The sequence below is a fragment of the Stenella coeruleoalba genome (genome assembly GCF_951394435.1).
Source record: "Stenella coeruleoalba genome assembly, chromosome: 2".
NCBI lineage: Eukaryota > Metazoa > Chordata > Mammalia > Artiodactyla > Delphinidae > Stenella > Stenella coeruleoalba.
In genome coordinates this window covers 62,290,502-62,307,834 of record NC_137147.1, presented here as the reverse complement: position 1 = coordinate 62,307,834, position 17,333 = coordinate 62,290,502, and the positions used below count along the sequence as shown (strand labels likewise).

The following is a 17,333-nucleotide window of genomic DNA, read 5'->3' as shown; positions in this document are numbered from 1 at the left end:
AGTGGGATGGAGGAAGAGGTGTCATGAGGGAGAGGAGGATGGTGAGAATGTGGTATAAAGGCAGGGAGGGGTTGAAGGGGAAATATGTAGGAAAGGAGATGGGAAGGAAGTAAGGATGAGGAGAAGGGAGAATGGGTAAGGGAAAAGAAACACAAAAATGTAGTATTAAAATATAAGCAATATGGAGTCAAGCACAAATAAGGGGGGAAGTAGAAGGGAAAAGTAGGAAGAAAACAGAAAGAAGGTGCAAGAGAAAAGAAGGGCGGTAAAACCACACAAACAGGCTGGAAAATTATAAACAACACATTATCAAGTTCTAAGTAAAGAGGAGGGTATATGAGAAGGGAGAAGAAATTGAGAAAAGGGAGGAAGAGAGGACAAAAGGAAGAAACAGAGAAATAGTAAGTTGGAAGACAGACTGATGCTATTACTCAGAATGTAGCACAGAAAAATAATAAGATGGAAACAGACTGCCTGAGAAGTCCCAAGAACAAAGATAAAATGTAAGCAATATTCAAAGAAATAAGGTCTGAGTACTATCTAAAATTGGTGAAATATGTAAATAAATCTTCAGACTGAAAAAGCACAGTGATTCCCAAGCAGGATGAACACAAATCCACGGTCACATCCTAACTCCAAAAACAAAATGGAAATATTACAACCAAGAAAAGTTACCTACACAGAAATATCAGAACTAACAACAGACTTCTCATCAGCCCAATAGAGGCAAGAAGACAATGCAATTTTATACTGAAAGAACTAAGGGAAAATAATAGTCATCATAAAATTCTTATTCAGCTAAACTACTGTTCAATAAGATGAACATGAAAATAAAGAAAAGGCATTTTCTAACATAGAGTTTAACACTTAAAAACTCTCACTCAGGGGCTTCCCTGGTGGCGCGGTGGTTGGGAGTCCGCCTGCCGATGCGGGGGACGCAGGTTCGTGCCCCGGTCCAGGAGGATCCCACATGCCGCAGAGCAGCTGGGCCCGTGAGCCATGGCCGCTGAGCCTGCATGTCCGGAGCCTGTGCTCCGCAATGGGAGAGGCCACAACAGTGAGAGGCCCACACACCGCAGAAGAAAAAAAAAAAAAATTAAAAAATTAAAAAAACTCTCACTCAAAGAATTACAAAAGATAGATTTCTGAACGAATAGAAATAAACTCACATGGAAGAGTGAGAAGCAAGAAGCCAAGATGAGCTAAGACTGGAAAATGTGTGGGTAGATCTCAATGAGCACTGACTGTTAACAAATGTACTAATGCAAAAGGTTACTAACAAGGAGGAAGTAAAATAATAGGCAATAATGTGAAAGATGAAACAAATGCTGGAGAAAGTATTTTAAGATCTTATTTTATTTAAGAGGACAGTAGAAACAGTGATGAACTCTAGACTTCAATATTAGTATGCTATTGAAGTTTTCTGAGTTACCAATAAGAGAATAACAACAATGCATAACTTCTAATCATTAGAAGGGAAAAAGAATATAGAGAAGCTTATCAATCTAACAGACATGAGTAAAGAAAAGCACCCCAAAAAAGTGAACGAGATGACGGAAATCAATATAAATATACAAGTAATTACAAAAAAGTTAATGGATTAAATGCCACAGTTAAGAGAGAGCTGTAATCACACTGGATTTAAAAACACACACAAAAGTCAAGCTACAAAGTATTTACTAAGAAAAGTATTTTTAACCCAAATACTAACCAAAAATACCAACAGTGATTGCCCAAAAAGAGACAAAAAGTAAACATTAAGGCAAGAATTAATACAATTAAAGAGTTCAATGTATTTTGACAAAAGGCTCTATTTACCAGAAAGCTTTCATTTCAATTTTGTATGAAGAGATATAAACAGCAAAAGCTGATAGATTTCTAAGGAAAAGCAAACCCATTTATAGTGTGGTAGCTTTTAACACATCTGTCTCATATTTAACAGAAGTAAGTAGTAAGTATACACAAGATTTGAACAACAAAATGAGCACTTTACCTGTAAAACTCTAAATTCAAGAGACTATAAGTCTTCCCATGTAAAAGTAGGGTATTTATAAAAACGGAACTATTAGGGGCTTCCCTGGTGGTCCAGTGGGTTAACACTCTGCACTCCCAAAGCAGGGAGGCCGGGTTCAATCCCTGGTCAGGGACCTAGGTCCCGCGTGCCGCAACTAATAGCTCACATGGCGCAACTAAAAAAGCCCACATGCCACAACTAAAAAGAGCCCACATGCAGCAAGGAAGATCCTGCACACAGAAACAAAGATCCTGAATGCTACAACTAAGACCCGGCACAGCCAAATAAAAAAGTAAATAAATAAATAAGTAAATATTAAAAACAAGAAAAGTTTAAAAACTGAATTACTAAGGACACAAACTAAATAGAAAACGAACCAAGAATAACTTAGCACATACCATGCTCTCTGACCAAAACGAACTAAAATTAAGAATTAACAACTAGGGAATTCCCTGCTGGCACAGTGGTTAAGAATCCACCTGCACGAGGAGAAGCTTCAACATGGCGGAAGACTAAGACGCGGAGATCACCTTCCTCGCCACAAACACATCAGAAATACATCTACATGTGTAACCGCTCCTACAGAACACCTACTGAACACTCACAGAAGACCTCAGACTTCCCAAAAAGCAAGAAACTCCCCAAGTACCTGGGTAGGGCAAAAGAAAAAACAGAGACAAATGAATAGGGACACGACCTACATCTCTGGAAGGGAGCTGTGAAGGAAGGTTTCCACACATTAGGAAAGCCCTTCGCGAGCGGAGACGGCGGGTGGCGGAGGGGGGAGCTTCGGGGCCGCGGAGGAGAGCACAGCAACAGGGGTGCGGAGGGCAAAGTGGAGAGATTACTGCACAATCAGTGTCGACCAGCACTCACCAGCCCGAGAGGCTCGTCTGCTCACCCGCCTGGGCGGGCGGGGGCTGGGAGCTGAGGCTCGGGCTTCGGAGGTTGGATCCCAGGGAGATGACAGGGGTTGGCTGCATAAACATAGCCTGAAGGGGGCTAGTGCACCACAGCTAGCCGGGAGGGAGTCTGGGGAAAAGTCTGGAGCTGCCGAAGAGGCAAGAGACTTTTTCTTCCCTCTTTGTTTCCTGGTGCGCGAGGAGAGGGATTAAGAGCGCTGCTTAAAGGAGCTCCAGAGACAGGCGCAAGCCGCGGCTAAAAGCGCGGACCCCAGAGACGGGCATGAGACACTAAGGCAGCTGCTGCAGCCACCAAGAAGCCTGTGTGCGAGCACAGGTCACTATCCACACCTCCCCTCCCGGGAGCCTGTGCAGCCCGCCACTGGTAGGGTCCCGTGATCCAGGGACAACTTCCCCAGGAGAACACACGGCGTACCTCATACTGCTGCAACGTCATGCTGGCCTCTGCCGCCGCAGGCTCGCCCCGCACTCCATACCCCTCCCTCCCTGCGGCCTGAGTGAGCCAGAGCCCCCGAATCAGTGGCTCCTTTAACCCTATCCTGTCTGAGCGAAGAACAGACACCCTCAGGCGACCTACATGCAGAGGCGGGGCCAAATCCAAAGCTGAACCCCAGGAGCTGTGCAAACAAAGAAGAGAAAGGGAAATCTCTCCCAGCAACCTCAGGAGCAGCGGATTAAATCTCAACAGTCAAGTTGATGTACCCTGCATCTGTGGAATACCTGAATAGACAACGAATCATCCCAAATTCAGGAGGTGGACTTTGGGAGGAACGAAATATATTTTTTTTTCCGTTTTTCTCTTTTTGTGAGGGTGTATGTGTATCCTCCTGTGTGTGATTTTATCTGTTTAGCTTTGCTTTTACCATTTGTCCTAGGGTTCTGTCTGTCCGTTGTTTTTCGTTTTTTGGTGTTTTTGTTTAGTATAGTGTTTAGTGCTTCTTATCATTGGTGGATTTGTTTTCTGGTTTGGTCACTCTCTTCTTTTGTTCCTTTTCTTAATTTTTATTACTTACAAAAAATTTCTTTTTAATAATTATTTTTTATTTTAGTAACTTTTATTTTATCTTCTTCATTCTTTCTTTTTTTCTCCGTTTTATTCTGAGCCGTGCGGATGACAGGCCCTTGGTGCTCCAGCCAGGCATCAGGGCTGTGCCTCTGAGGTGGGAGACCCAAATTCAGGACACTGGTCCACAAGAGACCTCCCAGGTCCACATAATATCAAAGGCAAAAATCTCCCAGAGATCTCCATCTCAACGCCAAGACCCACCTCCACACAACGACCACCAAGGTGTAGTGCTGGACACCCCATGCCAAACAACTAGCAAGACAGGAACAGAACCCCACCCATTAACACAGATGCTGCCTAAAATCATAAGGCCACAGACACCACAAAACACACCAACAGACGTGGACCTGCCCACCAGAAACAAAAGATCCAGCCTCATCCACTAGAACACAGGCACTAGTCCCCTCCACCAGGAAGCCTACACAACTCACTAAACCAACCTTAGCCACTGCGGACAGACACCAAAAACAACAAGAACTACGAACCTGCAGCCTGCGAAAAGGAGACCCCAAACACAGCAAGTTAAGCAAAATGAGAAGACACAGAAACACACAGCAGATGAAGGAGCAAGGTAAAAACCCACCAGACCTAACAAATGAAGAGGAGATAGGCAGTCTACGTGAAAAACAATTCTGAGTAATGACAGTAAACATGATCCAAAATCTTGGAAACAGAATGGAGAATATACAAGAAACATTTAACAAGGAACTAGAAGAACTAAAGAGCAAACAAACAATGGTGAACAACACAATAAATGAAAATAAAAATTCTCTAGAAGGAATCAATAGCAGAATAACTGAGGCAGAAGAATGGACAAGTGACCTGGAAGATAAAATAGTGGAACTAACTACTGCAGAGCAGAATAAAGAAAAAAGAATGAAAAGAACTGAGGACAGTCTCAGAGACCTCTGGGTCAACATTAAAAACACCAACATTCGAATTATAGGGATCCCAGAAGAAGAAGATAAAAAGAAAGGGACTGAGAAAATACTTGAAGAGATTATAATTGAAAACTTCCCTAATATGGGAAAGGAAATAGTTAATCACGTCCAGGCAGCACAGAGTCCCACACAGGATAAATCCAAAGAGAAACACACCAAGACACATATTAATCAAACTATCAAATATTAAATACAAAAAAAAATATTAAAAGCAGCAAGGGAAAAACAACAAATAACATACAAGGGAATCCCCATAAGGTTAACAGCTGATCTTTCAGCATTAACTCTGCAAGCCAGAAGGGAGTGGCAGGACATATTTAAAGTGATGAAGGGGAAAAACCTACAACCAAGATTACTCTACCCAGCAAGGATCTCATTCAGATTTGATGGAGAAATTAAAAGCTTTACTGACAAGCAAAAACTAAGAGAATTCAGCACCACCAAACCAGCTTAACAACAAATGCTAAAGGAACTTCTCTAGGCAGTAAACATGAGAGAAGGAAAACACCTACAATAACAAACACAAAACAATTAAGAATATGGTAATAGGAACATATATATCAATAATTACCTTAAACGTAAATGGATTAACTGCTCCAACCAAAAGACAGAGACTGGCTGAATGGATACAAAAACAAGACCCATATATATGCTGTCTACAAGAGACCCACTTCAGCCCTAGCAACACATACAGACTGAAAGTGAGGCGATGGAAAAAAGATATTCCATGCAAATGGAAATCAAAAGAAAGGTGGAGTAGCAATTCTCATTATCAGGCAAAACAGACTTTAAAACAAAGACTATTATAAAAGACAAAGAAGGACACTACACAATGATCAAGGGATCAATCCAAGAAGAAGATACAATTGTAAATATGTATGAACCCAACATAGGAGGCACCTCAATACATAAGGCAAATACTAACAGCCATAAAAGGGGAAATTGACAGTAACACAATCACAGTAGGGGACTTTAACACCCCACTTTCACCAATGGACAGATCATCCAAAATGAAAATAAGGAAACACAAGCTTTAAATGATACATTAAACAAGATGGACTTAATTGATATTTATAAGACATTCCATCCAAAAACAACAGAATACACTTTCAAGTGCTCATGGAACATTCTCCAGGATACATTATAGCTTGGGTCACAAATCAAGCCTTGGTAAATTTAAGAAAATTGAAATTGTATCAAGTATCTTTTCCAACCACAATGCTATGAGACTAGATATCAATTACAGAAAAAATCGGTAAACAATATAAACACATGGAGGCTAAACAATACACTACTTAATACCCAAGAGATCACTGAAGAAATCAAAGAGGAACTCAAAAAATACCTAGAAACAAATGACAATGAAAACATGACGACCGAAAACCTATGGGATGCAGCCAGAGCAGTTCTAAGAGGGAAGTTTATAGCAGTACAATCCTACCTCAGGAAACAAGAAACATCTCAAATAAATAACCTAACATTACACCTAAAGCAATTAGAGAAAGAAGACCAAAAACACCCCAAAGTTAGCAGAAGGAAAGAAATCATAAAGATCAGATCACAAATAAATGAAAAAGAAATGAAGGAAACAATAGCAAAGATCAATAAAACTAAAAGCTGGTTCTTTGAGAAGATAAACAAAATTGATAAACCATTAGCCAGACTCATCAAGAAAAAAAGGGAGAAGACACAAATCAATAGAATTAGAAATGAAAAAGGAGAAGTAACAACTGACACTGCAGAAATACAAAGGATCATCAGAGATTACTACAAGCAACTATATGCCAATAAAATGGACAACCTGGAAGGAATGGACAAACTCTCAGAAATGCACAACCTTCCGAGACTGAACCAGGAAGAAATGGAAAATATGAACAGACCAATCACCAGCACTGAAATTGAAACTGGGATTAAAAATCTTCCAACAAACGAAAGCCCAGGACAAGATGGCTTCACAGGCAAATTCTATCAAACATTTAGAGAAGAGCTAACACCTAGCCTTCTCAAAGTCTTCCAAAATACAGCAGAGGGAGGAACACTCCCAAACTCATTCTACGAGCCCACCATCACCCTGATACGAAAACCAGACAAAGATATCACAAAGAAAGAAAACTACAGGCCAACAGCACGGATGAACATAGATGCAAAAACCCTCAACAAAATACTAGCAAACAGTATTCGACAGCAAGTTAAAAGGATCATACACCATGAGCAAGTGGGATTTATCCCAGGAATGCAAGGATTCTTCAATATACACAAATCAATCAATCAATGTGATAAACAATATTAACAAACTGAAGGAGAAAAACCATATGATCATCTCAATAGATGCAGAGAAAGCTTTCGACACAATTCAACACCCATTTGTAGGCATAGAGGGAACTTTCCTCAACATAATAAAGGCCATACACAACAAAGCCACAGCCAGCATCATCCTCAATGGTGAAAAACTGAAACCATTTCCACTAAGATCAGGAAGAAGACAAGGTTGCCCACTCTCACCACTACTATTCAACACAGATTTGGAAGTTTTAGCCACAGCAATCAGAGAAGAAAAAGAAATAAAAGGAATCCAAATCGGAAAAGAAGAAGTAAAGCTGTCACTGTTTGCAGATGACATGATACTATACATAGAGAATCCTAAAGATGCTACCATAAAACTACTAGAGCTAATCAATGAATCTGGTAAAGTAGGATACAAAAATAACACGCAGAAATCTCTTGCATTCCTATACACTAATGATCAAAAATCTGAGAGAGAAATTAAGGAAACACTCCCATGTACCACTGCAACAAAAAGAATCAAATACCTAGCAATAAACCTACCTACGGAGACAAAAGACCTGTATGCGGTAAACTATAAGACACTGATGAAAGAAATTAAAGATGATACAAATAGATGGAGAAATATACCATGTTCTTGGATTGGAGGAATCAACATTTTGAAAATGACTATATACCCAAAGCAGTCTACAGATTCAGTGCAATCCCTATCAAACTACCAATGGCATTTTTCAAGAACTAGAACAAAAAATTTCACAATTTGAATGGAAACACAGAACACCCTGAATAGCCAAAGCAATCTTGAGAAAGAAAAATGGAGCTAGAGGAATTAGGCTCCCGGACTTCAGACTATACTACAAAGCTACAGTAAGCCAGACAGTATGGTATTGCCACAAAAACAGAAATTTAGATCAATGGAACAGGACAGAAAGCCCAGAGATAAACCCATGCGCATATGGTCACCTTATCTTTGATAAAGCAGGTGACAATATACAATGGAGAAAGGCAGCCCCTTCAATAAGTGGTGCTGGGAAAACTGGACAGCTACATGTAAAAGAATGAAATCAGAACACTCCCTAACACCATACACAAAAATAAACTCAAAATGAACTAAAGACCTAAATGTAAGGCCAGACACTTTCAAAGTCTTAGAGGAAAACATAGGAAGAACACTATTTGACATAAATCACAGCAAGATCCCTTTTGACCCACTCTTAAAGAAATGGAAATGAAAACAAAAATAAACAAATGGGACCTAATGAAACTTAAAAGCTTTTGTACAGCAAAGGAAAACATAAACAAGATGAAGAAACAACCCTCAGAATGGGAGAAAATAGTTGCAAATGAAGCAACTGACAAAGGATTAATCTCCAAAATATACAAGCAGCTCATGCAGCTCAATATCAAAAAACAAACGACCCACTCCAAAAATAGGCAAAAGACCTAAAAAGACATTTCTCCAAAGAAGATATACAGATTGCCAACAAACATATAAAAGGATGCTTAACATCAGTGAGCAGTAGAGAAATGCAAATCAAAACTACAATGCGGTATCACCTCACACCACTCAGAATGGCCATCATCCAAAAGTCTACAAACAATAAATGCTGGAAAAGGTGTGGAGAAAAGGGAACCCTCTTGCACTGTTGCTGGGAATGTAAATTGATACAGCCACTATGGAGAATAGTATGGAGGTTCCTTAAAAAACTAAAACTAGAGCTACCAGATGACCCAGCAATCCCACTAGTGGGCACATACCTTCAGAAAACCATAATTCAAAGAGTCATGTACCACAATGTTCACTGCAGCACTATTTACAATAGTCAGAACATGGAAGCAACCTAAGTGTCCATGACAGATGAATGGATAAAGAACATGTGGCACATTTATACAGTGGAATATTAGCCATAAAAAGAAGCGAAATTGAGTTATCTGTAGTGAGGTGGATGGACGTAGAGTCTGTCATATAGAGTGAAGTAAGTCAGAAAGAGAAAATAAATACCGTATGCTAACACATATATATGGAATCTAAAAAGAAAAAAAAAATGGTTCTAAGAACCTAGGGGCAGGATGAGAATAAAGACGCAGACATAGAGAATGGACTTGAGGACATGGGGAGGGGAAAGGGTAAGCTGGGACAAAGTGAGAGGTTGGCATGGACATATATACACTAACAAATGTAAAACAGATAGCTAGTGGGAAGCATCCACATAGTACAGGGAGATCAGCTCGGTGCTTTGTGACCACCTAAAGGGGTGGGATAGGGAGGATGGGAGGGAGATGCAAGAGGGAGGGGATACAGGGACATATGTATACGTACAGCTGATTCCCTTTGTTATACAGCAGAAACTAACACACCATTGTAAAGCAATTATACTCCAATAAAGATGTTAAAAAAAAGAAGAGAAAAAGGTAGAGGAAACAGATGAAATTAATTTGAATATATTATATTTAACCAATATATCAAAAATATTATTTCAATATATAATAAAAATTATTAGTGACATAAAAAAACCCTTAAACACAAAGTAAAATAAAAATTATTCTCTTGCTTTCAAAGATTCGACATAGGCACAGAGGAAATGAGGAGATACAGTGAAAAAGATAATCTTATAAACAAAGATACAATGTCTGATTTAAGAGCAACATCAATTCTGTTTTATCAAACATACCAGAAGCATAGAGACATAAAGATAAGGCAAACAGTTATAATCACTTATGTTTACTTAATAGTTTACATTTGCATAGATAGCACTTTTACAGTTACACAAACATATCTTTTTCATTCTCCATGAATATATATATATATTTTTTTTTTTTTCCGATATGCGGGCCTCTCACTGTTGTGGCCTCTCCCGTCGCAGAGCACAGGCTCCGGATGCGCAGGGTCAGAGGCCATGGCTCACGGGCCTAGCTGCTCCGTGGCATGTGGGATCCTCCCGGACCGGGGTACGAACCCGTGTCCCCTGCATCAGCAGGCGGACTCTCAACCACTGCGCCACCAGGGAAGCCCTCCACGAATACATTTTTGAAATAGGTATATTATTTCCACTTTCTGAGGAAATTAAGCCTGAGAGAAGTTAGGTAACAAGTCCAGGTCACACAAAGCTATTAAACAATTCCAAATCAGCTTTTCTGATCCCTCAATCAACACCACCATATTAGCTACACTTCAGGCAGTACACCAAAGCATAATATAACCTTGTGGCCAATTTTAATCAAATTCATTCTGAAAGAACGGTATTTTTAAAGAATTATTTGAAAGCTACACAGTCCTGTAGAGGCTGAGATAGATACTCTGAAGTTTTAGGATAGTGAAAATTTTTAGTTTGCTACTTCATGACCTCTTGCCTGAATTTTATTAGTAGCCTCCTACCTAATCTCACACCATTTGAAGGCCACTTTTTATCCGTCCTCCACATATTGCTACCAGAATAATTTACCAAACCTGAGTCCAACTACCGGTATCACTCATCAGCTTAAAATACTTAAGGCATTTCCCACTGTAAACAGGATAAGCCTGGGTTCCTTCACATGATATACAAGTCCTATTTTTCTTCCCTAACTTCCTAATATCTGTCCACTACCCACTACACAGTAAGAAACTAAATTATGATACATCCATACAAATGAATAGGCAGCCACTAAAAATATTCATAAAAGAACATTTTAATAAAACTGAAAAACATTAAGTATAGTTTAAAAAGCAAGTTATAAGTAGGTAATATCAGCGAGTTAGTGGAATAAGGAACTCTGAAAATCTTTTCCTCCATTAAAAACAGCTAAACAAAAGCAAAAACAGTAAAAGTCAACCTTTTCATAGACCTGGAAATTAATCAAAAGCTCGCAACAATCAAGCACATTTTTTCAAGAAAAATGGATGAATCTCAATAAGAACAGTTAGCTCTGTGGCATTTCAAACTTACTGTGTTCCCATTCCCCATCCTCATCTCCATAGCAGCCTTAAAAACCAACAGCCCAGGATCAAAGTGAGAAACAGCAGCCTATGGGTCACTAGAGGAGTCAGAACAGAATTGGAGTTCTTTCAAAGCTTCACTCTAAGAGAAATGTCATTATTTGACTTATCTAGCTGCTCCTTCGAAAATCCAGCTTGCAAAGCTTGTCTTTATTTGAGTAACTCAGAACTCACACACGGCAACAGCTTTTCCCCTGGAGACATTTGTGGAAAACAATCAGTGGCAATTATTTAACACCACAGCTGCCTGAGGCAGCAATCACTGATGAGGCAAACAACTAACCAAAAAAAAACTTAAAAGGAAAAATATAGAGAATGTGCTATCCATAGGGAACTTTAAAGAGCTACGACATATTAAGGGGAGTATAGAAAGCCATGAGCTGAGCTGCAAGCATACTAAGGAAAGTCTGGAAAAAGATTTAAACTTTCACCTCTGTCTGATCTTGAGGTTACACAAGAAAGATGTGAAGGCTAAAAAAGTATTGTAAACGGTTTCTTGAATACTGACAGTATGTCCCAATACACACAGAGAGCTCCTTCGCAAAGACTAGGAAACTTACTGACTCCAGGCTTGTAAGGAAGTATGCGTGCAGGCATTAGCTGACCACTAAGTTGAACGAGTAAAGAATGTGGTGGTCACATAGGAGAAAGAAAATACACTGCACATAGTTCAGGAAAGTCATTAAAGAATCACACAGCAACAATAACAACAGAAACAACAAACCCTGGGGGAGAGGGAGAAAGTGGTTTCCAGAGTTGCTGTATTATTTAAAATGTCAGTTTTTCAACAAAATTACAAGACACACAAAGAAATAAGAAAGTATGCCCCTGCCGTGGTGCAACTAAGCCCGTGCACCACAACTGCTGCGCCTGCGCTCTACAGCCTGCGAGCCACAACCACTGAGCCCACGTGCCACAACTACTGAAGCCACATACCTAGAGCCTGGGCTCTGCAGAGAGAAGCCACTGCAACGAGAAGCCCATGCACCGCAACAAAGAGGAGCCCCCACTCATCGCAACTAGAGAAAGCCTGCGTGCAGCAATGAAGACCCAAGCAGCCAAAAATAGATAAGTAAATATAAATAAATTAAAAAAAAAAAAAAAAGGAAAGTATGCCCCAGCTCTCACGTGGAGGCAGGGAAGTTTGGCCTTTGGGAATGATCACTAAGACTCAGAAAGGAGACCTGGGCCTTGGGCTCCCAGAGAAAAAGAAGAAAAAGAAGGTAGTCAAAGAACCAGAGACTCAATACTAGGTTTTAAATAGTGACAATTACTTCAGAGAGGTTTGTCCCACAAGAGCCATACCACCCTCGAAGAATGTGGTCCAAGAGCAGGCACCCAAAATGCCTCTAGTGAAGAAAAAGAACTGTCATAGCCCTGTGAGGAGCCCCTAGAACCTGAGGCCACGTTACATGCTGGACGGACTGAGCTGTCACCCAGCCGCAGGAAGCAGGCACTTGGTCCATCCAAGTCACTCAGTGGGGAGAAGAGGAAGTCCATGTCCCCTGGCTTGAGGGTGAAGACCTCCCCAGACCCCATGCAGGTCGAGGAGGTAACCACAGCTGGCAAGAAGCTCAAAAAACACAAGAAGGAGAAAAAGGCCCAGGAAGCTACAGCCTTCTCAGCCAGGGACCCTTGGTTCTGAGAGGCCAGGGATGCTTTGTACACTTGCTCAGTTGGGAAAGATGGCATCTGGGAGCAGGCAGCCTCAGGACAGAAACAGAAGTAGGGGAGCCCCAGGGAACACAACGTGAAGATGAAGCAACATGAAGATGAAGGAGAAAAAGAAAATCCACCAGGAGGGAGATACCCCTCCTGGGGCACCCTGAGCTCTCCAGGTCCGGGTTGAGCAGCCCTAGGAAAGAAAGTAAAAAGAAGCCAGTCAAAGTTGAAGCTCCAGAATACATCCCAACAGGAGATGGCCCCAAGGCTCCTGTGAAGAAGAAAATGAAGTCCAAGAAAAAAGCAGAGCAGGCAGACATTGAGGAGCCAGCTCTGAAGAGGAAGAAGAGGCAGGAGAGCAGAATAGGAGGAGAACCTTGGGATGAGGAGCACAACACGGACTTGGAGGTGGTGTTGGAAAAGAAAGGCAACAAGGACAACGCACACATAGGCCAGGTGCGGCCTGGTCCTCATCCCTCCAGTGCATCTTCCCTCCCCTAGATGCACACTCGCCTACTGCCAAGCCACAAGATCCTGGTCCCAGAGGCGTTAGGGACTCCAAAGGCCACCAGGCCAGCCTCTGCCACACCTCCAGCAGCAGGGAGCCCGTGGTCTCCAACACTTCATGCCACGACTTTGGCTGAAGGGCTTTCTGGTCCTTCAGAATCCCAGGCTGAGGCTGTCCTCCTCGTAACTGCTGCAGGGGGAGAAGAGGACACGTGCTCTGCCTGACCCACGCGTGACCACCTCCTCGCCTCCACTCAGGAGCATTTTTTTTTTGCCTTTCGCAGCTTTATATAAATATAATTGACATACAATAATCTGCACATATTTAAGGTGAACAATTTGATGAGTTTTGACATATGTATGCATCCAGGAAACCAGCAACGATTAAGGTAATGAACATACCCATGATTTGCAAAAGTTTCCTTGTGCCCCTTTGTAATCCATCCCTTCCTTCCCCATCCCCAGATAACCACTACTACTCTGTCACTATGAAGTAGCTTGCATTTTCTAGAATTTGTATATAATTGGGATTATAGAATATTTACTCTTTTTTTTTTTTTTTTTTTGCGGTACGCGGGCCTCTCCCGTTGCAGAGCACAGGCTCCGGACGTGCAGGCTCAGTGGCCATGGGTCACGGGCCCAGCTGCTCCGTGGCATGTGGGATCTTCCCGGACAGGGGCACGAACCCGTGTCCCCTGCATCGGCAGGTGGACCCTCAACCACTGCACCACCAGGGAAGCCCTACTGTGTTTTAAACTGGCTTCTTTCACTTAGCATAACCATTTTGAGATTTATCTATATTGTTGCATGTATCAATAATTTGTTCCTTGTTATCAGCTGTCCAATATTTCTAGCATTGTTTGTTTTGATGTTAAAAACATTTTCAATTCTCAGTTGAATTGCCTAGGCACCTTTGTAACAAATCAACTGACTATGACCAAAACAAAACAAAAGCATGCCCCATGTACAGGAGAAAGATCAGTCAATAGAAACTGTCCCTGAGGAAGAACAAACATTAGATCTACTAGGCAAACACTATCATCTGTTTTAAATATGTTCCAAAAAATAAAGGAAACCATGTCTAAAGAACTAAAGGAAAGTGTGAGAATGGCACCTCATCAAGGAGAGGATATCAATAATGAGGTAGAAATTATGTTTAAAAAAAAGAGTTTAGGGCTTCCCTGGTGGCACAGTGGTTGAGAGTCCACCTGCCGATACAAGGGACACGGGTTCGTGCCCCGGTCTGGGAGGATCCCACATGCCACGGAGCGGCTGGGCCCGTGAGCCATGGCCGCTGAGCCTGCGTGTCCAGAGCCTGTGCTCCGCAACGGGAGAGGCCACAACCGTGAGAGGCCCGCGTACCGCAAAAAAAAAAAAAAAAGAGTTTAAAAGTACAATACAAAATGAAAAGTTCACTAAAAGCTCAATAGCACATCTGAACTGGCAAAATAAAAAAATTAGCAAACTCAAAAGATTAAGTTAGTTGAGATTATCCAGTCTCATGAACAGAATTTAACAATAATGAAGAAAAATGAACAGAGCCTCAGAGACTTCTGAGTCACCATCAAATGCAGCAATACACATACAACAGGAGACCCAGGAGAGAAAAGAGAGAAAGAGACAGAAAAATTTCAAGAAATAATGGCTGAAATTTTTCCAAGTTTCATGAAAAACATTTATGTGGACATTTAAGAAACTCAATAAATTAGAAGTAGAATAAACTCAGAGACCCGTATCTAAGCACATCATAACAAAACTGTCAAAAGATAACAACAAAAAGAATCTTGAGAGCACCAAGAGAGAAGCAACACATCACTTAACAAGAAAGCCTCACTAAGAAAAATATCTGATTTGTCATCAGAAAACAGGAAGGCCAGAAGTCACTGAGATGACATAGTCAATGAGCTTAAAGAAAACACCTGGCAACCAGGAATTCTATACCCAGCAAAACTGTCCTCAAAAATTAAGGTAAAATTAAGGCATCCCTAGGTACACCAAAACTGAGAGAATTTGTTGCTAACAGGTCTGCCCTATAAAAATTACTAAAGTGAGTCCATCAAGATGAAATGAAAGGATTCTAGATAGTAACTCAAATCCACTGTAAAAAACACTTTGACCTGTAAATGAAAAAACAACATACCAAATATATGGCACCCCACTAAAACAGTGCTTAGAGGTAAATTTATAGCTTTAATAAACACCTTGATGCAGGTCTCAAAATCAATAACCTAATGTTCCACTTTAAAAAACTAGAAAACAAAAAGCAAAAGCATGCGGAAGAAAGGAAATAATAAAGATTAGAATGGAGATAAGTAAAATAGAGAAAAGAAAAACAATACCAAGGAATCAATGAAACCAAAATTAGTTCTTTGAAAAGATAACAACATTGATAAATCTTTGGCTAGACTATCCAATATAAAGAGAGATATGATTCAAATTACTAATCTGGAAAAGAGAACATTACTACCAATCTTACAGTAATAGAAAATATCTTAAGGGGATACTATGAGCATTTATTGTTAGCAAGTTAGGTAACCTATATGGAATGGACAAATTCAAAGAAAAGACATAAAATGAACTACCAAAACTGACCCAAGAAGAAATAGAAAATCTGAATAGATCTATAAAAAGTAAAAAGAAGGACTGAGTAATAAAGAAAACTGACCTCAAAGAAAAGTCCAGGCCCAAATGGCTTCATAGGTGAATTCTATCAACTCTTCCAAAGAATAAAGAAGAGAACACTTTCAAACTGTATCAGTGAGGCCAGTATTACCCTCATTCCAAAATCAGACAAAAACATTACAAGAAAAGAAAACTACAGACCCATATTCCTTATGAATAAAGACACAAAAATCCTCAACAGAATACTGGAAAACTGAATATGGCAATATATTAAAAGAATTATACATAATGACCAAGTAGGATTTATCCCAGAATGCAAGGTCAGTTCAACATACAAAAATCAATCAATGCAATACACCATATTAATAAAAAGGTCAAAACCTACGTGATAGTCTCAACAGACACAGAAAAAGTACTTGACGATAGTCAACTTCCCTTAATGATAAAGAAACTCAAAAAGTTAGGAATAAAAAGTAATGTCCTCAAACTGATGAAGGGCATCTATGAAAAACCCACACCTAACTTCATACTGACTGGTAAAAGACCAAAAGTTCTACCCTTAAAAACATGAACAAGACAAGGATGTCTGCTTTTGCCACTTTTATTCAACACTGTACAGGAAGTTCTAGCCAAAGAAATTAGACATGAAAATAAATAAAAACCATATACACTATAAAGTGAGAAGCATTACATCTCTATTCACAAATGGTATGATTTTGTATATAAAAAATTCTAAGGAATACACACACAGAAATCTATACAAGTTAATAAACAAGTTCAGCTAGGTTGAAGAATACAAGATGAATATACAAAATCAATTGCCTTTTTACCCACCACCAATGAATAATTCAAAGTGAAATTAAGGAAACAACTTCATTTACAAAGCATGAAAAGAATAAAATACTTGGAAATAAATCTAACAAAAGAAATGTAAGATTTGTACCCTGAAAACTATAAAACATCAGTGAAAGAGACTAAAGAAGATCTAAACTAACTGAAAGACATTCTATGTTCATAGATAGGAAGACACAATATTGTTAAGATAGCAATATTCTCCCAAATATATCTAAAGATTAAATGCAACCTCTATCAAAATCCCAAGTGGCTCTTTTGTCGAAATTGAAAAGCTGATCCTAAAATTCATAGGAAAACACAGGGGACCCAGAATAATCAAAACAATCTTGAAAAAGAAGAACATCAAAAGGTACCAGCTTCCAGTTATAAAATAAATAAGTCATGGGGAATGTACAGCATGTGTGACTACAGTTAATACTGTATTACATTTGAGAAGTGCTAAGAATAGATCTTAAAAGTTGTCACCACAAGAAAAGAAAAATGT

The 17,333-nt window shown here is 40.0% G+C and overlaps 1 protein-coding gene and 1 pseudogene across 7 annotated transcripts in view; one reads left to right on the top strand and one right to left on the bottom strand.

The window, feature by feature from the left end:
- RALGAPA1 (Ral GTPase activating protein catalytic subunit alpha 1) overlaps positions 1–17,333 on the bottom strand; it is a 221,418-nt gene that overhangs the window by 180,304 nt on the left and 23,781 nt on the right. The window lies entirely within an intron of this gene.
- On the top strand, positions 11,955–13,910 carry LOC307181603 (lysine-rich nucleolar protein 1-like; annotated as a pseudogene). The gene has a single exon. The product of its transcript is annotated as a lysine-rich nucleolar protein 1-like (transcript).